The following is a 19,059-nucleotide window of genomic DNA, read 5'->3' as shown; positions in this document are numbered from 1 at the left end:
TGATTAGCTTTGATTTCACTGTGGTTGTGCCATATGTTCTGTCTATGATGCATACTGCACCCCTGCTCTCCAGACAGGTGTTTATGAAGTGCCGTGTTCGCATTCACAAGATCTTAAATATTTATTGCACTTTATGCCTTTCATGCTTTTTGTTGGATTCCCTTTAGTGCTGTGCATTAAAGGTGATTTCATGCACGCAGTGAAGCATCCCCAGGAGCTGTATGAAGTATCAGTGAACTTCACTTTCCTGGTAGACTGAATTTTCACTCAAGTGATCTGGCCTCACAGCCAGAACAACTCTAGTGCTCCTCCTCCTTGTCGGCCTCACTGGGTTAGAATTTTTGCCTCATTTCCTTGATTATGAGGGATGGTGAGTCTAAGCCTTCTTTAAAAGATTGTTCTGGGTTTATCTTTAATATTATTTTTTTCCCCAGGAAAATAAACGTCTTTGTAACAGACTAATTTTTTCTGTAATGCAGAGAATTTGTTTCACTTACTGTAACCTTTCTTTATACACAGCAACATGAGCTGAACAGAGAGGTCAGGCAAACCTCAGTTTTGATTTTTAAAAATGCTGGGAAATAGTCTTCAGCTTTTTCCATGTCACAGATCTAGTTCACACACACAAAAAAAAAGATAATGTTGAGGCTCTTTCTGTTTGGGGATCTATTCATTACAAAGGCTATAATTCTGCAACAGAAAGGCAAGTTTGAGGCATTAAACCTCTTGGGTAGCATCTGCATTTTGATATATTGGGTCTGGAAAAGACTTGCTGGCAAAGAAGGGTAGAGGTTAGCACACCCTCCTGTCTTTGCCTTCTCATTTGAACTTGGCTTTCTGTTTGGAAGGAACAAATGTACAGTTTATTGTTCTTGCTAGAGAAACATCTGAAAAGTAGGTCAGGAGCCTTGAGAAATTCCATTTTGCCAAAATAAAACACAATCAAAACCCAACAAACCAAACTCCTGCATTTCTATAGCAACCTCACCCTAAGCATGAATAACAATGTTAATTAATTTACTCTTCTAACACCTTTTTCAGGAAACTCTTATGATTCTCATTTTTCAAGTGGTGCAAATAGGCTCCAAAGAGACCCTGTGCCTTTCCCAGGGTCACAAACAAATTGAGAAATAAAGCCAGGAAAAGAATCCAGGGCTGCTAAATAAATGGCAGAAATATTCTTCCTTTCACAACAGGGCACAGTGGGACCTAGAGAGATGACAGAACTGAGAAGTAGTAGCTGAGAAACCCAGCCAAGCCACATCAGTGTCTAAGGACAGAAGTAAGACACAGGCAGCACTAGAGGACTGATGGAAGCAGTCACATTCCTGAAAACATTCTACCAGCTCTCTCTCATCCTGAGTGATCAGCAGGTTTAAATTGGAAAAAAGAAAAGAGTTCAAGGAGAAGAATTAGGATCTACAAACCCAGATGCAGATAAAAACCATAATAAACCCTTGCATTAAGTGAGGTTTCCTTGTCCATGAGTCCCAGGGAGACAGAAATCCATGCACATGCTTAAGCTTTCAGGACATCAATACTATCACTGTATCCATTATCACACCATAATACCATTAATTTAATCCTCCAGCCACCCATTCGATATCTGAGCAAAATCACCACCAAAGCCCCTGGGAATTTCTAGTGCACCAAGAGGAGTAAAACATGAGCAAAACTTTGGGATTTAGTACATTCCAAGAAAGCAGAAAGTGAATGTTTCCCCTGATAAAAAAAAAAACACCTAAAGGGGTAAATGACATTTCAAAGAAAGGTAAGCTTTATTCAGCACAGGTTTGGAAAGCAGCTTTTTGGTTCCTCTCTGTCATTTGAAGTCTCTTTCGATGGGAGTCACAGTAAACCAGCTGCACTCTCATCATGCCATACGCACAGCAGCACTGCTGCCTCACATCTTCCCTATCTGCATTTCTGTTGAGAGAGATGTTGCTCTGTCACTGTGACCAGCTTTTACATCCAGGAGATTACAGCCTCACCACTGGTCCATGATACTCTATGCCCTTGGCAGCAAACTCCCACCCTTCAGCAGGACTTCCCACAAGCAGATGTAAGCTGCCTGTTCACATTGCTCAGGAAAGCCTCTGTTCTTGGGACCAAAGCCAGGAAGGTGTTTAATTAAGCCCTAGGCAGGTACAGATTCAAGCACATGAATAATGTTCTTGAAGTGGCACCTCAAAGAGTTTGTTCCCAACACGCAGCACAAAACTATAATTTGCCTATGCCTCAAAGATCTCAGCTTGCCCCTGTAAACACAGAGATCTAAATCAACCAGAGGCAGATACCCTTCATGAACCGTGGCTGCTAATCCTAAAGATACTGCTTTGGTTTTAACACTGAAATCTGGGTCTAGTGCACAAATGGAAATAAATCAAGCATGAACTGTTTCTGCTCTGCCCAAATGATTCTACTGAAAACAGCATAAAAGGAAACAGTAAAACGAAGTCACTCATGGGTAGGAGTCACCCGCTCTCAGCTTCTCATGAATAACACAACCCCTGCATGACCTCTGAAAGCAAGCTAAAGCCCCTCAGCCTGTTTTCTCTCCTAGCTGCCTTTGCTGTTTGTTTTCCACCCTCCCCTTTCTCTTATATAAAATCTCAATTAGTTTTTGGTTAGAAAATGAAAGCAGATGTTACTACAGGTTTTAAGATAAGCACGCTTCACTGATGCAGCATACTGAAAACTGTAAATGTTACCACCTTCATCTTAATTTATGATCGGAAAATAACAGCATCCACCTGTGAAGCTGACTTTGAAGCCGTAAATCCAGACAGCTACAGCATTTTCAAGCCTATAAAACACAGCTCTGTGATGACATATTTTCCTGCCTGTGAGAGAATCACCGCGCTGACATGTTATGGATGGACGCCGGATATGCTCTAAGCCAAGATGCTGTCAACAACATTCTGCTTGGCAGGATTATTTGAAATGTGCCAAAACGCTGCCAGCACAGTGGCTGTACAACAATAATGTAACAGGTTATTAAAGCACAAATTCATCAAGCACAGGTGGTTTGCTTGTAGCTTTTTTGGGGTTGTTTTGGGGTTTTTTTTGTTTGTTTATTTAACAAACAATATATATATCCTAGACCAAATTCTCAGAAGAATCAATATCAGGGTAACCATGGTGGGCCTCTTAGTCTATTTCAACATGGAGTTGCCACTTTCATCCAATAACAACAAAACTTAGGTGTGTTATACTGGCATACACACATTCCCAATAGCTGTGCCATGTGTGAGGGCCAATGCTGAAACAGGTGACACTGGGCCATGGGTGCAGACAGGAGACTGAACTCTGCCCTCAATTTCTCCAGAGTACTTTAGAAGGAGAAGAGAAGAAAAAAAAGAAGAAAACTGCAACCCAAAAAACTTCATGTCAAGAAACAAAAGCAGATTTAAGATGTTTCGCTGGCTTCAGAGGTAGCAGGATGAGGTTTACGGCACTTGTGGTGCATAGCTTCCATACCTGCCATTCCTGCTCGCTTTTTTACTGTTTGCTTCCAATTTTTAACTAAATAACCTGAAATTCTACACTGACAAACACAGTACTTGAAAAGTCTTTCAGCAAGCTTGTCAACACACAGTTATATATGCATCCTGCCTTCACCTCAGGCTCCCTTGCTCTGGATTAAAACTTTTGGCCTCATGACATAACAGCAAGTGCAGTCTCTCCAGCAAGTCAGCTCACCAATTTCAGAGCACAGCTCCCCCTTAAAAACATTGCTGAGGAATTAAGTTATGGGAAAACTGTTATCTCTGGCAAAAACACCTATGATGTTCAGCGGAAAAGCAATCTTGCTGCTAATTAGTTCTTTACAATATGAAATTGCTGCAGATTATAACTGCTAAACAGTACACCAAATTAGAGTGAGTAACCCACACAGTTAGATCATTAACCTTGTGTTGCAAACCAAAAAAATAATAGCAGTGACAACATCAGTAAAACAGAGGCATTGTAGTGTTTACAGCAGGAGGTTTGCTGAGACCTCTGGTTACGCTGCTGATCAACACTGCCTCACTGTCTCATTGCACTCCTCCTCTTGTCTGGATCCTCTGCTGCTCCCCTGCCTTAAAATTTAGGATGGAGGGGTTTTGTGGGCAGGAATAATTTTTGGTACCCTGCCTGGCACAGTGGAAACCTCAGTCACTGAACAACTTAGGTAGCATCATAACACAGACAAACAATAATAAGCATGTAACCTCATCCTTGTCATTTCTGAATTCAAGCTGAGTTGCCTTTGTTTGATTTTTGGTGGTGGTGGTGGTTGGTGGTCTTTTTTTTAATTTTCTTTCCTTTTCTTCTCCCCACTCACATTCCTCCCTCCCTGCTGCTGCAGACTCCCCTGAGCTGTGCTCTGGCTGAAGTGTGATGCTGAATACCAATCGGTTTGCAGATAGACTCTGAGAGCCTCAGACTGAAGCTCCAGTAAACTCAGCTGTTCAGATGCTCAAGCTAATACTTTAGAGTGAGAGGAATAAAAAATTGGTCTGCTTTCACCAATGAGGCATGGCATGCATGTAGGCTTTCCTGCAAAACCCCAACACAGGTATTCAGAAGGATAAAAGCAGCAGTCCTGCCTGTTGCAGTGGTGAAAAACAAGTTAGTTATGTCTTCCTTCATCTCCTGCAGACAATACATTTACTAATAGGAAACTATGACATAATAACCATTAATATCTTTGTTGTCTACTCCACAGCACTATGAGAAAAGCCTTTTACCCTGCACACAATGCACCACATTATCTTGCCCTGCATTTGTGGGAGACTCCTTTCTGAATGCCCCAAAAGCCTTTTTTGGCTCTGTAGCTCCGTCTCCTCTCACAATTCTCTGCAAAGTGCACACATGCAAATACTTTGAGGTTGGGCATTAAAGGTGTGTTTGAGAGTGAGCAAGGAAACCACTGTATTCATAACAACTCAGCCTTTGGTAAAAACAAACCATGAATGCTTTATGCTTTGGTGGAGTTTTCAGTCTTACATGTTTCTATTACAAAGCCAACAGTAGAAAACTAATGCCACCTGCACCTTGTACCTATCTGTTAGCTCTAACAGACAATGGGTCTTCCACAGTTTTAGAGCAGAAGGTATCAGATCCTCAGGCAGCACTGACTGACAGATCAGTGGCTCAACTGAAGCAAAGCTAGTCTATATTAGCTACAAATGAAACAGCGTCACTAGAGAGGAAAAATATCTAAATACAGTAATATCTGTGATTCTTAGCTGCACTGTACCGCAGAAATGGATATTTAATCACTTCCCATTCTTTTCATGAGCATTATGATGAAGCAGTTTTGGATCTCCTCCAGACCTAGCAGCACTGAAAGATTAATTTAGGATCTCTATATTTTGAACTGGCATCTCACATGACTTTTGTAGTCAAACAGAGTAACCACTGAAACATCCTCTTATCCCCTTAGAACATAAATAAACAGTATTGCCATTTGAAACCTTTCCAAATTAGGCTTTGGGCAAAGTGGCTGTGTGGAATTTCCAAAATAATTTAGAAATTGGGGAAGTGGACTCTGAAATCCTGCCAGCAGGCTGTTCCTGAGGTGACCAAAATTCAAGCTGCAAACACCAGCTGGACCTGTTGCACTAAGCATAGCTCCAGCCAAGACCACAGCCATCTCATGCCTCACAATCAGGAGAAAGGAGATGGCAGTGCTGTGTGTGTGACACATGACATACACAATTAGGGATAATTTTAGCCAAGAATTGTGATAGTCTGGATTTAATGTAAATTTATCTCCTTCACTTTCTCACCATCAGTTTGATTCATTCATCTGCTGTAACCTCGAAGTTTTCTAGCACCTGGCACAGTGGGACTGCAAAACCTCACAGGGACCCTTAGCTGCTACTGTAATTAAACTCATAATTAAAGATCCATTCCCAATAGTGATAAAGACCATAAAATAAACAGCATTTCTTTGATTTTATTTCAGTAATTGATATAAGCACACACATTCATTCACTACAAAAGAACCAAATCATCTCCTAGGGTGAAATATCTGCCATGGCACCGGGAAAACTTGGGTTGCCACTTAGAATTTTATTCCATGAGTTTGTGTTATCACTGAATCTGTGAAAAGGCTTGGCAAGCCCAGATGCCACAGATTGTATCAATGATCCCAGGACCCTTTGTATGCCACAGCACTTGCTTGGCTCCAGCTTTTCCACTGTAGTGCTCTGTCAGCCTGGCTCACTCTCAACCAAGCCACAATACACACACAGGCCTTGAAGCAGCTCATACCCATGTGGAAAGCATTGCAAAAGGTAATGTCAAGGCATGCCAGGATGACACCTCTTCACTCTATTTCTTGAAGAATTGTGATCTCAAGAAATAAGACATTCCTCTGCAACATCTAGGCTGTGATTGTTTAGCCTGGAGAAGAGGAGGCTCAGGGGTGACCCAATTGCCCTCTACAACTACCTGAAAGGTGGTTGTAGCCAGGAAGGGGTTGGTCTGTTCTCCCAGGCAACCAGCACCAGAAAAAGAGGACACAGTCTCAAGCTGTGCCAGGGGAGGTTTAGACTCGAGGTGAGGAGGAAGTTCTTCACCGAGCGAGTCATTCATCATTGGAACGGGTTGCCCAGGGAGGTGGTTGAGTCATTGACCCTGGAGGCGTTCAAGAGGGGATTGGATGTGGCACTTGGTGCCATGGTCTAGTCATGGGGTCTGTGTTGATAGGTTGGACTCGATGATCATCGAGGTCCTTTCCAACCTAAGTGATACTGTGATACTGTGATACTGTGTGATCTGAGAGCATGGGGAAATCACCTCAGCTTTGTCACCCCCCATAATTCCAACAAAATGCCATCCTCCTTACATTTGTTAAACAGGCAATCACAAGTTTTACTGAAACTCTATTTCAGAACAAAAAATAATAAGTTATCATTCAATTTACAATCCTGAACACCAAGGAAGAATTTGCAATAAGGAAAGTGGTGAAGTGTTTCATCTCCCTGGGCAGAAACACAGCATCAGAAATTGTTCAATATTATATTTTACTAACTCCAGGCCATTTAGTTATTTATTTGTTTATTTATTTTCAGTAATCTAGTTTGCAAATACTTTGTTTCTAAATGGTACAGGAAAGGAAAAACAAGGTGAATAACATTTAATAGCTAAATAATTTGTTTGGCCACCAAGTGAGAAAGAGCCATGCAGATAGCCAGATTTTGAGGTTGTTGCATCGCAGAGACGGTGGGGAGAGGAGTACAAAAGTGGAGGGTACAGCAGGAGGGAAGAAAACACGTTTATCAGTTTCATTGTGCACTCTCCTGAGGTGTCCATCAAACTCAAGATGCAGAAACTGCACCGCGTGCTAAGAAAGTAAAAATTACCTTGCCAGGTTACTTGCAAACACTTTGGTGATACAGTAATTATTGTATGAATCCATGTGTGAATTACAGCAGCTGGGGGCTAGGGGAGGGTTGCTCCTCCCTTGCTTGGCAAATGTAACTCTAGTTAGCACGCAGCAAAACTTCACACATATATGGGGAAATAAAATAGAACCTAAAAACCACACAAACCAAAGACAGAAAGACAGAAGAATCCTCAGTGGAACCTACCACACTAACCACTTTCTATCACTACTATCTGCAATGCATCTGCTTTCTGTTCATGGAATTATAGAATCAATAAGGTTGGAAAAGACCTCAAAGATCATCAAGTCCAACCTGTCACCACAGACCTTATGACTACTAAACCATGGCACCAAGTGCCATGTCCAATCCCCTCTTGAACACCCCCAGGGATGGTGACTCCACCACCTCCCTGGGCAGCACATTCCAATGGCTAACAACTCTCTCTGGGAACAACTTTCTCCTCACCTCCAGCCTAAACTTCCCTTGGCACAGCTTGAGACTGGGTCCTCTTGTTCTGGTGCTGGTTGCTTGGGAGAAGAGACCAACCTCCTCCTGGCTACAACCTCCCTTCAGGTAGTTGTAAAGAGCAATAAGGTCTCCCCGAGCCTCCTCTTCTCCAGGCTAAACAACCCCAGCTCCCTCTGCCTCTGCTGATGGTGGGCAGGGGATTTCAGATGAGGTCCCTGGCTGTTGTGTGGGCTGCAAGGTGATGACTCCTGAATGTCCTGTAACCATGGCAGCAGCTAGACAGAAGCAGGATTATCCTCTGACTTCTGGAATTACCCAGAGAGGTGAGAGACAGTTTTGCAGTTCTTAAACTTAAGGAAAATAATTTGTTTAAGCTGGTTGTACCTTTACTCATGCAGAAGTAAGGAGCAAGGGACACAACAGCAAAGGGATGGATGGTTTGGCCATTTTTATAACGTTAATAATTTCTTCCTGCCTAGCAGGAACCTGTAATGACTTCCATGAGTGTTGCTTGGAGGATGACACAATGGGAAGAGTCCACAGGCTGTGAGACTGTCTTCAAAATAGCTGGAGACACCTCAGTTCCCCAGTGGCGTTCGCTTGGGCTCTTCTCAGGTATTTTTTAACCAGAAAGCACTTCCTGGATATTGTGATTTGATGGTCAGGAAGTTAAGAAACCACAAGTCTCAATTCCTCCTGGTCCTTGTCCAGAGCTAGTTTTAGGAAACTGTAGCTTGAAGAATTACAGCTCTTCAAAGGGTACTCAGGCTGTGGTGTGAGATGCCAGCACGCTGGCTCAGCACCAAGTGGTGCTTGTCAGGCAAAGTGTCTCCAAGGTCTCCAAAGGTTTACAAGTCTTATGCTTGGTCTGTTTTTATTGATTTCTATTTTTACTAGGGTGTTCACAGCACATTTGAATGAGCTTTGCAAAGTCGTTTATTTTTATTGTCAAAACTTTCTGGGCAGCAGTAAACGCAACCAGAAAACAACCATTTTTTAACTGGAGAAAGCAAGATGCCAACTTTCTTTCCCATACTGAGCCGCATGAACTGTGGCACACCACCAGAGGAGTATGACTCCTTGCGCTGACAGAACACTTTTCCTGCCCATGTTTTGTTTGAAAGAAATATCTTTAATCCAATACAATCTTGAGACTCAGTAAGTGAATTGCAGAATGGAACTGAGACATCCACATTCTTATTCAGAAACAAAAAGCAAATCCATCTGACACACAAGCTGCAATTTTTTTCTCCTAGAAGATCTATTGCAATTTTTTGCTCCTAGAAGATCCATTTCATCAGAGTCACTGCTACCCTGCAGCAAAGCCACTGCATTATCATGATCATTTTTAATCCTCTGCACAATTCGTGTTAACATCTCAACAGTGCTGGCAAAAGTACTTCTCCTGAATCATGGTGCTGGTTTATCTGTCTGCATTTCACTGGCTTCAAGCTGTAAAGTTTCCACTCTAAACAAAACTCTTCTTTATTTTCATGACTCTCTCACTTCTGATGTCAGAAATGACACAGTGTGGACTAGAAGGTCCCCTTTGCATTTGAAGCTGCAGTTAAATGTAGGGATGTTACATTGATTTAAACATGTAGAATTGGAAGAGTAAAATCACCCCAGGAGACACAAAGACTTGTGTCTGGCAGTTTCACTGCGTGCCATGAAAAAATGCTCCAGAGATGGGAAAGAAAAAGGCAAGTGTCCAAGAAAGGAGATTCTCTACCACACCTCACCAACCTGTTAATCCCTTGATAAGCAGGAGTTAGCTTTTGAAATTAAGAAGTCTTAACAGACCCAGCAGAGAGAGCAAGCTATTGATGTTTCCTTACATTGCACCCTGCAGCTTCAGATCAACTCCTGATCTAAGCACATCGAAAAAGATCTTCTATCTTCACCTCCCTATGCACTTCACTCACTTTTAAAGACATCATAATCCATGTGCTGCTACAAAAAGCCTTCCAATATCAATTTCCCCACCAATTTCCTAGCCCTCTCATGTGGTGCTGTAAACACCACATTGCACCACGCCCAGGCTAACGTTCTCAGAGGTGTTTTTAGGTCCTTAGTTCCCTGTGGTTTCACCACAAGTCAGGCACAGAAACACTCCTGAGGATCTGGGTGTTTGTGCCTCTCCTCTTGTTAGCTAAATTCAAGAATAAAACTCTTCCATAACAAACAAACAAAACAGAGTTTAGAAGTGTTCAGGTATGTAGCAGTGGGAGAAAGCAAATGATAGGGGGCTAGGGCAGAGGTATTTTTAAAGAGAGGGAAGAACATTAGCACAAGCAGGACTTCATTTATCACATGAAGAAACTGTCCAGAGCAGAATGGGAACTCTACAAATTAATATGCTCTATGGATGTGTCTTTCCAATAAGCAGAGTTAAAGGGATCATTTTTCTTTGACACACACCATAAGGGAATGAAAAGGTTGATGCAGTTTATGTGAGTATATTTTAAAAAGAAAAAATCAATTGAAGGGAATTTTCTCAGCTGTAAATTAAGCTCTGGCACCTGGGAAAACCATCAAGCTGAAATTAACAAAAGGAACAAAAGAATTTAATTTAAAACTACACTGTGATTGTGTTGCTCATTGGCGCACACACAAAAATCAGCGGCAGGCAGTTAATTTTTTACCTTCTTTGATTACCTAAAGGCTATTATCAGTGAAAGATAATGTTGAATCATAATTAGAAGCAGGATTCTCCCTCCTACCAGCCTGTACAGCTCAACATTTTCTGTAATGCAATATGAAGCAATATGAATCCCATTTGTGAGCTCTCCTCGTGTTCGCCAGCCTGTCCCCGCTGCCTCTGCACGTGCTTCTGCACACTCAGAAAAGCAAGTTTTGGTTTGTGCACTCAAGACACTCAAGACTCAACTGTGTCCAGTTCTGGAGCCCCTATTACAAGAGGGATGTGGAGGTGCTGGAACGTGTCCAGAGAAGGGCCACAAGGATGATCAGAGGGCTGGAGCACCTCTCCTATGAGGGCAGACTGAAGGAGTTGGGGCTGTTCAGTCTGCAGAAGAGAAGGCTCCGAGGTGACCTAATTGTCGCCTTCCAGTATCTGAAAGGGGCCTACAGGAAGGCTGGGGAAGGACTTCTCAGGATATCAGGTAGTGATAGGACTAGGGGGAATGGAATGAAGCTGGAGGTGGGGAGATTCAGGCTAGATGTGAGGAGGAGGTTCTTCACCATGAGAGTGGTGAGACCCTGGAATGGGTTGTCCAGGGAGGTGGTCGAGGCCCCGTCCCTGCGGGTGTTTAAGACCAGGCTGGATGAGGCTCTGTCCAGCCTGATCTAGTGTGGGGTGTCCCTGCCCATGGCAGGGGGGTTGGAACTAGATGATCCTTGTGGTCCCTTCCAACCCTGAATGAAACTATGAAACTATGAGACTTCCCATTCAACCAGATCTTACATTGGGCTAGTCCCAGGTGAAGACACAAAGAAATTAAAGGGCAAACATGATGAAGCTTTGGACTCATGGGACCTCTGCAGAAGACCTGAATCAAAATGTCCAGATTTCCACTAACTTTAGCTGTCTGGAGAGTCAACCTCAGCTGAAATCTTGCTTTTTCAGGAGACTTTTGGTTTTGACTAAAACACTTCACATCACAGCATTGTCACAGGCTCTCAAATCCCCATTATTTGTCTTGCAAACTACAGGCTCCTCTTCCTCTCACAACAGTTAGACATAGGATAACCTTTCTACATGAAGAGAAGATGACACCCAGCACTACAATGACATTCACACTCAAAACTACAATAAGAACATGTCCTCAAAGTGACACAGCTCCACACAATGGTTCCAGAAACTATCACCAGTCCAAGCCCTTGAGCTTCTCTCAAGTGACATTTGCTGTCACCAAATTCAGGAATTGAAGGGTGATGCTGAGGACAGCAGGATTCGATGACACGTTCTGTGTCAATGCAGTGAAGAAAGAACATGACACAGCTGCTCATACACTGGCTGCTCTGCTGGTTGCCGAAAGATATCAGCAGCACAATGAAGGGAAAGACAGGTAGTATGAGCTACTCAAGTTAAATCAGCTGCATTGTTTTCCTTCCACTTCATTGACATAAATACCCACGTTGTTCCCCTTGTGTATTGAACAGTCTTTCATCTGGCCCATCAGTAGAACCTCCCTCTATAGAGAACAGATAAGTGTCAGTGTAAAGAATCTTGGTTATTTAACATGACAGATGAATTTTCAACCATTGCCAAATGCTGCCTTGAGGAAAAGAGGCCAAGGCTCACCTACTCTTGGCATTTTTTTACTCCTTCAGTGTCACACATATTGCTGATCAGGCCCTGCACTGCCCTGTCTGTCTCTTCACAATATTGCAGGATTTGCTACCTCTCTCCAGAAATTCTTCACCTGTTGGTAAACAAGAGTATGTGACACATTACTGCTGCCACTTACATCTGACAAGGCTTCTATTTATCCCTCTTCTTACAGCTGGTTTGAGCTATCAATGAAGGGAGTGGCAACCTCTAATATTTCAGTTGCTAGGATAAAACTCAATGTCAAAGCCACCACCTCACCTAAAGTTTGAAAAGAAACAAACAAAAGAACCAAGCTATGGTGCCAAAATAGCTGTGGTCATTTTTGTCATGTACGTTTGATCAAGGGGAATGAGTGAGACAAGATTTGAAACAAACCAACCAATCAATTAGATTTGCACAGCTTCATTCACTGCATTTTATTTCTACAGGAGAGAAGTATTTACAGGTATGTAAAGACTCTCTTATTTTCCTTCCCATTACTTATCATGGGTAAGCAGACATTCACCTATACCCACTTAGCTCTGTATGGTAAGTCAGTTCTTGTTTTACCCATTAATGTTCACCTCCTCTGAAATGGGAAACACACTGTGCTTTTGTAAGCTGAGTGGAGCTGCACCTTGGCTCCTCTCTGGAAATCTCTTGCAAGAGCTGAAGCCCCTTTCCCGTTAGGCAGGACCAAGTAACAGCGGCACTGCAGCTGAGGTTCATTGTTTCAGCTAACCCCCCCGCCATATGGTGAGGGACTATGCCTGTAGTGAATAATGAATGAAAAATGTCTGCTCAGAAGTTCAAAATAAACAGAGGAATTGCAGGAGTAAAACCTAGTATCTTTATTTTTCCTCCTTTCCTTTCTTTCTTTTATTTTTTTCCCCTCCATGGCTCTCTTTTTCCCAAAGGACAACCCACCTGAAAGGACATCCCCTCACCATGAGTGCTCCTGAGAGTATGGTGGCTCTCAGTGTGATATATCTACCCTCTGGCTCCAGTAGCTCACTGGGCACCTTGACCCAAGCTATATTTGAAACATGGATCTCAGTGCTACAATGCCTGCCTGAAAGGCTGGGATAAATGCTGGGGCAGTCCACATGCAGGCGTCAGGCTCCTGCAGTCACACACTCTTGATAGGGTGCTTGGTTGCATGGTTTAGTTGATTAGGTGGTGCTGGATGATAGGTTGGACACAATGATCTTGAGGGTCTCTTCCAACCTGGTCTGGTCTGGTCTATTCTATTCTATTTTATTCTATTCTATTCTGTTCTATTCTATTCTATTCTCTTGGGACCTCAAGGAGCAATTTTAAAGCCAGGACCTGGGACACTGACTGCAAAGCACACATGCTCTCATTTACTTTTTAGGAGAAGGAGGAAGAAAAACTGTATGTGTTATGTCCTCTCCTTGTTAGCAAGAAATATGATATGGTTGTGCCGTAAGTATCCAACAATTTCTGCTGACACGGAGTAGAAAAGCAAAAGCCTTGGGTTTTTGTATGCACCAATTTGCCTGTGCAAAATATTGCTATCATAGCCTTATAATGTAAAATGAAAGAGTCATGTTAGAGTCAGGAAACCTCATAGCAAACTAACAGAGTGCTGTGAACCTTGGACTGTTTTCTTGGTATGAATTTAACAAAACAATCAGAATCTAGTTCCTTCTCTTACATAACCCTTTGTGAAAGACTCTCAGCATTTACATCAACAGTATCTCATTTCCACTTTTCTCTTAATTTCCATTTTGTTTAATGGCTTCATCACTATTTACTTGTGATCTCAGTACTTTTTTTTTTTCCCTCTCCTGAGAGAGAGAGAAAAACTCTTCTGGGTAATAGGACAAAGAGCTGGAATCTGTCTGCTTCTGTTGGGCTTCTGTAAAAAACACATTAACAAAAAAATTTCCCTTCCAGGGAATAAGCCTAGTTCTACTTTTTATTCCCTGGGGCATGGTAACACAATTCCAGCAATGCTGAGAGTCTCAGTGCAAGTTATGCAGTCACACAGCACATCTCCTTTGCAGGCTGAAGACATGAAGTGTAAAATAATCAATCTTCCAAGGTCCTAATGAGTCCCCGTGTTACAAACTGTACCATGCAGTCAGCTTCTAGAACAACAAAAAAATGCCTGGCACAGATAGAAAAGACAGCTAGAGGCTTGCATCAAATTTCTTTGAGAAATTACAGGAGGTACTTAACCTTTGTCCTAACATTTTTCATGGGAAATGAGAACATTTGCCATCCAGGCAGGAAGTCATTATCCCCCATGGGAATGAAAGATGTCTTGATATAATCCTGATCCTTTGACAACAAGGTTTCAGAACCCAGGTACTCTCGAAAGAAGAGTCTACAAAACATTCATGCTTCAGTTCATGCTGAGCATGGACTTTTGTATCGGGTTGGACTGAGCTGGAGTTAATACTCCTCACAGCATCTTTATAGTGCTGTGGGTTTTTTGCAGCAGTAGTTGATAATGTAGCAGTGTTTTGGCTACTGTTGAGTAAGTATCCATGCTGTGTCCTTTCAACATTTTTCTGCTCCAAGAGTACATTGAGGGATGGGCAAGATCTTGGGAGGGGACAGAGCTGAGCCAGCTGACTCAGACTGGCCAAAGAGGTATTCCATACCGTATGACATCAGCTCAGGTATAAGAATGAAGTGAAAGAAGGAAGTGTGGGGATTCAACCATGGTGTCTATCCTCCCAAGGAACCACCAAGCTTAGAGAGCCCTGCTTCCCAAGACCAACCATTGTGCTGCTGATGGGCAGTAGTGTCTAACATCTCTCTCTGCTTTCTGCTTCCGCGAGGTCTATCGCTGTTTGCTTATTAGTGTTACTAAAATTGCTCCTATCCTATTACTGGCTTCTGTTACATTTTTTTTCCCCTCTCCCCCTGTCCACTTAAGAGGGGGAGTGATAGAACACCTTTGGTGGGCACCCGGCCTCCAAACCAGGGGCCAAACCACCACAGTCTTTTTGGTGCTGAAACCCTGGAAACAAAATATAACCTAGCTGTAATTTCTGCAGTTTTTTCTATCAGCTTGCTTAAGATCCAGGCTTCTGTGCTGGTCATGTGGCTTGCTGATAGCTTTTGCTTTGTTTTGGAAATACTTCATTTGTTTAGGAACATGCTGAAGCAAATAATGGCTGTGTGGTGTGTTTCTTTCTCCTGCTTGTAGGGCTGCTGCTCTGTGGGAGCTATGCTGGAGAGGTTATCATTTCTGTCTCCCTACCCGAAGGGAGCCTCCTATATTGAACACCATCCATGCTTTGCATACCTCTTAAATCCAACTCAACTAATTTCTTACTCACATTAAGTCTTGCATTAAGGATTCAAAATCCTAAACCAGCAAACATGCTGGCTGCAGGATAAAATATGTGGAAAAATCCAAATGGAAGAAATGGCTGAAAAAATTAGTTTAATTTGTATAGATTTATTTTTTTTTATGCTTGTACTAGTTCAATTTTCAGATTCTGAACTAAGCCCTCTTCCCATCAGTCAGTCACTCCATGGCAGAAGTAACTAAATGTGTACTGTGGGAGCCCAAAGTACGGATCCATGTTTTGATCCAGTAATTGACAATTCATTAAACTCACTTAGTAGTGATGCTAAACCCCTAATCTGCATCTTGCTACCTCCCACTGGTTTGTAGCCTTTGTTGTTACTGTTTTCCTCATAGTTTTCCCTCTCATAGTGTGAGGACATAGGACAGCATCACTCTAGGAACAGAGATTTGTCCAAAAAAGTGGAGGGTTTATTAGGTCATGTATGCAAGATACTTGTGTAATTACATTGGAAGCATGGCTAGGTTTTTAAAAGCCATTTAGATGCCTGATTGCTTTCAGTGTCCTGGACTCCCAAACATCTGTAAAAATTGATGTCCTAGTTCCTAAGCACCTCTCCATTTGAGATAACACCCTTAAGAGCCACATTCCTATGGGGTGCCTGCTCACATACGGCCAAAAAAACCCACAAACCCAAACAATAAACCAAACCAACAAACCCATCTCACACAAGGGCTTTGGAAACAGCCTTTGAAAGTTAGCCTAACACATGAGAGCTGTGCAGGCCAGGGCACTGAGCAAGAGTGCAGCTCCCTCTCTTTCTGATTAGCACAAGAGGCCAGAGCTCACCTGCAGCACACCAGCCTCCCCTCTCTGCCTCCCTGCTCTGCACATGTGTGCCAGCAATGTCTCTTCTGAAGCTGTAGCCAGGTGACAAAAAACATGCTCCCACTGCAGCTGGTGTTGCATCCATGCCCACAGGCAGCACATCTGTGGTGTGAGCAGTCAGGGAGGAGGAAAGGGCATCGTTTCAAGTGAGAGGAGCAGGCAGGTACAGCTAATCAACTGTCTTCAGTGCTTTGTCAGGACAGGAACAATTGAACTTGGCTTGAAGAATGCCATCAGGTGTGCTACTCCTTATCTGCTGTTCTGCACAAGGAGATGTAATCTCCTGTATTTTATTAGCTCCTGTTATGCTGCATGAACGGATTTCATGTATAACTCCAGCTTACCAGCTTCATGATAAATTATTAAAACATTTGTTGCAGAGGCAAGAACAATCCCATTTCCTTCTGCTGCTGCTGGGATGATTGCAGCAGTCACAGAAAACTGCCTGAGCATCTTTCACGGAGTCTGATTTGGCAAAGAACTACTGCCACAGGTGGACATGGGATCAGCAAGAGGTGGGGATGCTTGGCCTGCCTCATAATGGGGCTGTATTTGGAATCAGCTTCAGAAAAATGCTTCCCATGTCCATTAAGGATAACATTTACCACAGTCCAGATGGCATCCATCACCCTCTGAGCAGCATTTAAGCTCTGCACTCAGAGAGATAGCCTGTGGGGTATTGGGAAGATGCATGCTCAAGTCCCATGGACTACAGTGGGACGCAGATATGAGTGCTTAGGCACTTCCTAGAGATTTTGGGATGTGATTTACCAACATAAACACATACACTGTGGAGAAAGACCCAGGATACAGTGTGGGTGTCTACAACCAGAGTGTTCTTTCCCTGTCAGGAGGATATCTGCTCTGTGCACTAACTCCTGCATCACCTCACTTCAGCACCCATCCCTGTCTGTGCACGGTGTGGGGAGCTGAGCCCAGCTCATGGGTGTCTGTTTCTAAGTTGGATCTGGCCCTTAATCAGGAAAAAGAATTAAATGTTATGATGTTCCATACACCAAGGACTCAAGGATAGATATTATACTCAACACAACATAGTAAACACCTCATAAAACTTCATCAAGATGGCAGAATATATCCTGTGTTTTCCTGCTTTTTAATAACTTCAATAAAGCAGATAGAAACGATGCCACCTTGTAACCACTGCAAGGGAAGACTATGAGGTGTGTAAAAAAAAAATAAGGAGCTTGCTACTACACACCTTGAAAGACAAAACACAACAAAAAGTTTGCAAGGCTGGGTGAGGAAAACAGAAATTCTAATTGAATTTCTATGTGGCTGACACTGTAGATTCAACCACTCCAAAGCAATGAAACAGCAGTTATGTTCTCTTGCCTTGCTTTAGCCTGCATCTCAAGGGTGCTTATAAATAGTTAAACAGCTATTTCAGAATTCATCAGGTTTTAGAGGAAAAATTAAATCTCAACACGGATATCTATGATATAATGACTTACACATCAGCACATAATTAATCTTGATATCAACTGCATACCCCTGTGGTATATGATTTATTAGGGGTTATTCATCTAACTTCTACGGATATTACTTCCTGCGCATACGATTTAATAACTTTTGATGCAGCAGCAGGTGCTACCTCATGATAAAAACATTAACAGTTTTGGAAGATGTGCTTTTATATCAATTGATCAAGCCCCATTTTAAATCCTCTAATGGACTTGATAGCGATTAAAAATGAAACCTCCTGCTTTCATTTTCGGCCTGACTTCCTCATTGCAATTCATGCTGTATTTTTCTTATTTCAGACCCATGTTATACTGTGACTTTTTCCACAGATCATAGAATAACCAAGCTTGGAAGAGACCTCAAAGATCATCAAGTCCAACCTGTCACCCAAGACCTCATGACTAAACCATGGCACCAACTGCCATGTCCAATCCTCTCTTGAACATCTCCAGAGACAGTGACTCCACCACCTCCCTGGGCAGCCCGTTCCAATGGCTAACAACTCTCTCAGTGAAGAACTTTCTCCTCACCTCAAGCCTAAACTTCCCCTGGCACAGCTTGAGACTGTGTCTTCGTGTTCTGGTTGCCTGGGAGAAGAGACCAACCCCCTCCTGGCTACAACCACCCTTTAGTCTGGGTGCCTTCTGTTACTGTCACATAAGTTACACCTCCAGTGTCCCAAGTGTCCAACTCATTAGGTGGACACAGGAAACAGCTTATTTCATACCCATAAATCCCATGTCCTGTAAGTCCATTCTGCAAAGTCCTTCTCTTCCTCTTTCTTCCCTCTCAGCTCCGGTGGGAGATGCTCCCTATTGGGTAATGGTGGGGGAGCATCTCTAGGCCTAATGCCAGGAGGAGAAGGGGGAGGCAGACTCAGACCTGGCCAGCCTGAGACTAGCCTAGAAGTGGGGGGAAGAGCGAGCCCTGGGGGTTTTGGGTAGACCCTCAGGTGGGGAGAAAGGAAGTGTTGGGAGGTCTTTGGGTGTGCTGGAAGGGACTCTGTATGCTTTGGGATTCTTTGCCACTGTGCTTTATAGTTTCTGTAAAACACTGATTGCTTTTCCATTTAAACTTTCCATCACTTTCCAATCCATTTGTGTGTGTCGTTCTTTTGTCCCTTTCGGGGGCAACAGAGAATCTGTCTGGCCTTAAACCAGGATATATATATCTATAGTTTTTCACACATACAGCCTTCTCAAATGTATGCTTATGCAGGAAGGATAAAAATCCTCTACTGTTTCCTCTGTTTAGACTGGGTGTTCCCTGACAG

At 42.9% G+C, this 19,059-nt stretch overlaps 1 protein-coding gene across 3 annotated transcripts in view; it reads right to left on the bottom strand.

Annotated features, from left to right (window-relative positions):
* Positions 1-19,059, bottom strand: part of DPP6 (dipeptidyl peptidase like 6) — a 527,947-nt gene that overhangs the window by 171,403 nt on the left and 337,485 nt on the right. The gene's annotated exons all lie outside the window — the stretch shown is intronic.

The sequence above is a fragment of the Melanerpes formicivorus genome, unplaced genomic scaffold (assembly GCF_026170545.1).
Source record: "Melanerpes formicivorus ecotype bairdi unplaced genomic scaffold, bMelFor1.0.p_v2 SCAF_13, whole genome shotgun sequence".
Classification (NCBI taxonomy): domain Eukaryota; kingdom Metazoa; phylum Chordata; class Aves; order Piciformes; family Picidae; genus Melanerpes; species Melanerpes formicivorus.
The sequence above is the reverse complement of the archived record's forward strand: the minus strand, read 5'-3'. Positions and strand labels throughout refer to the sequence as shown.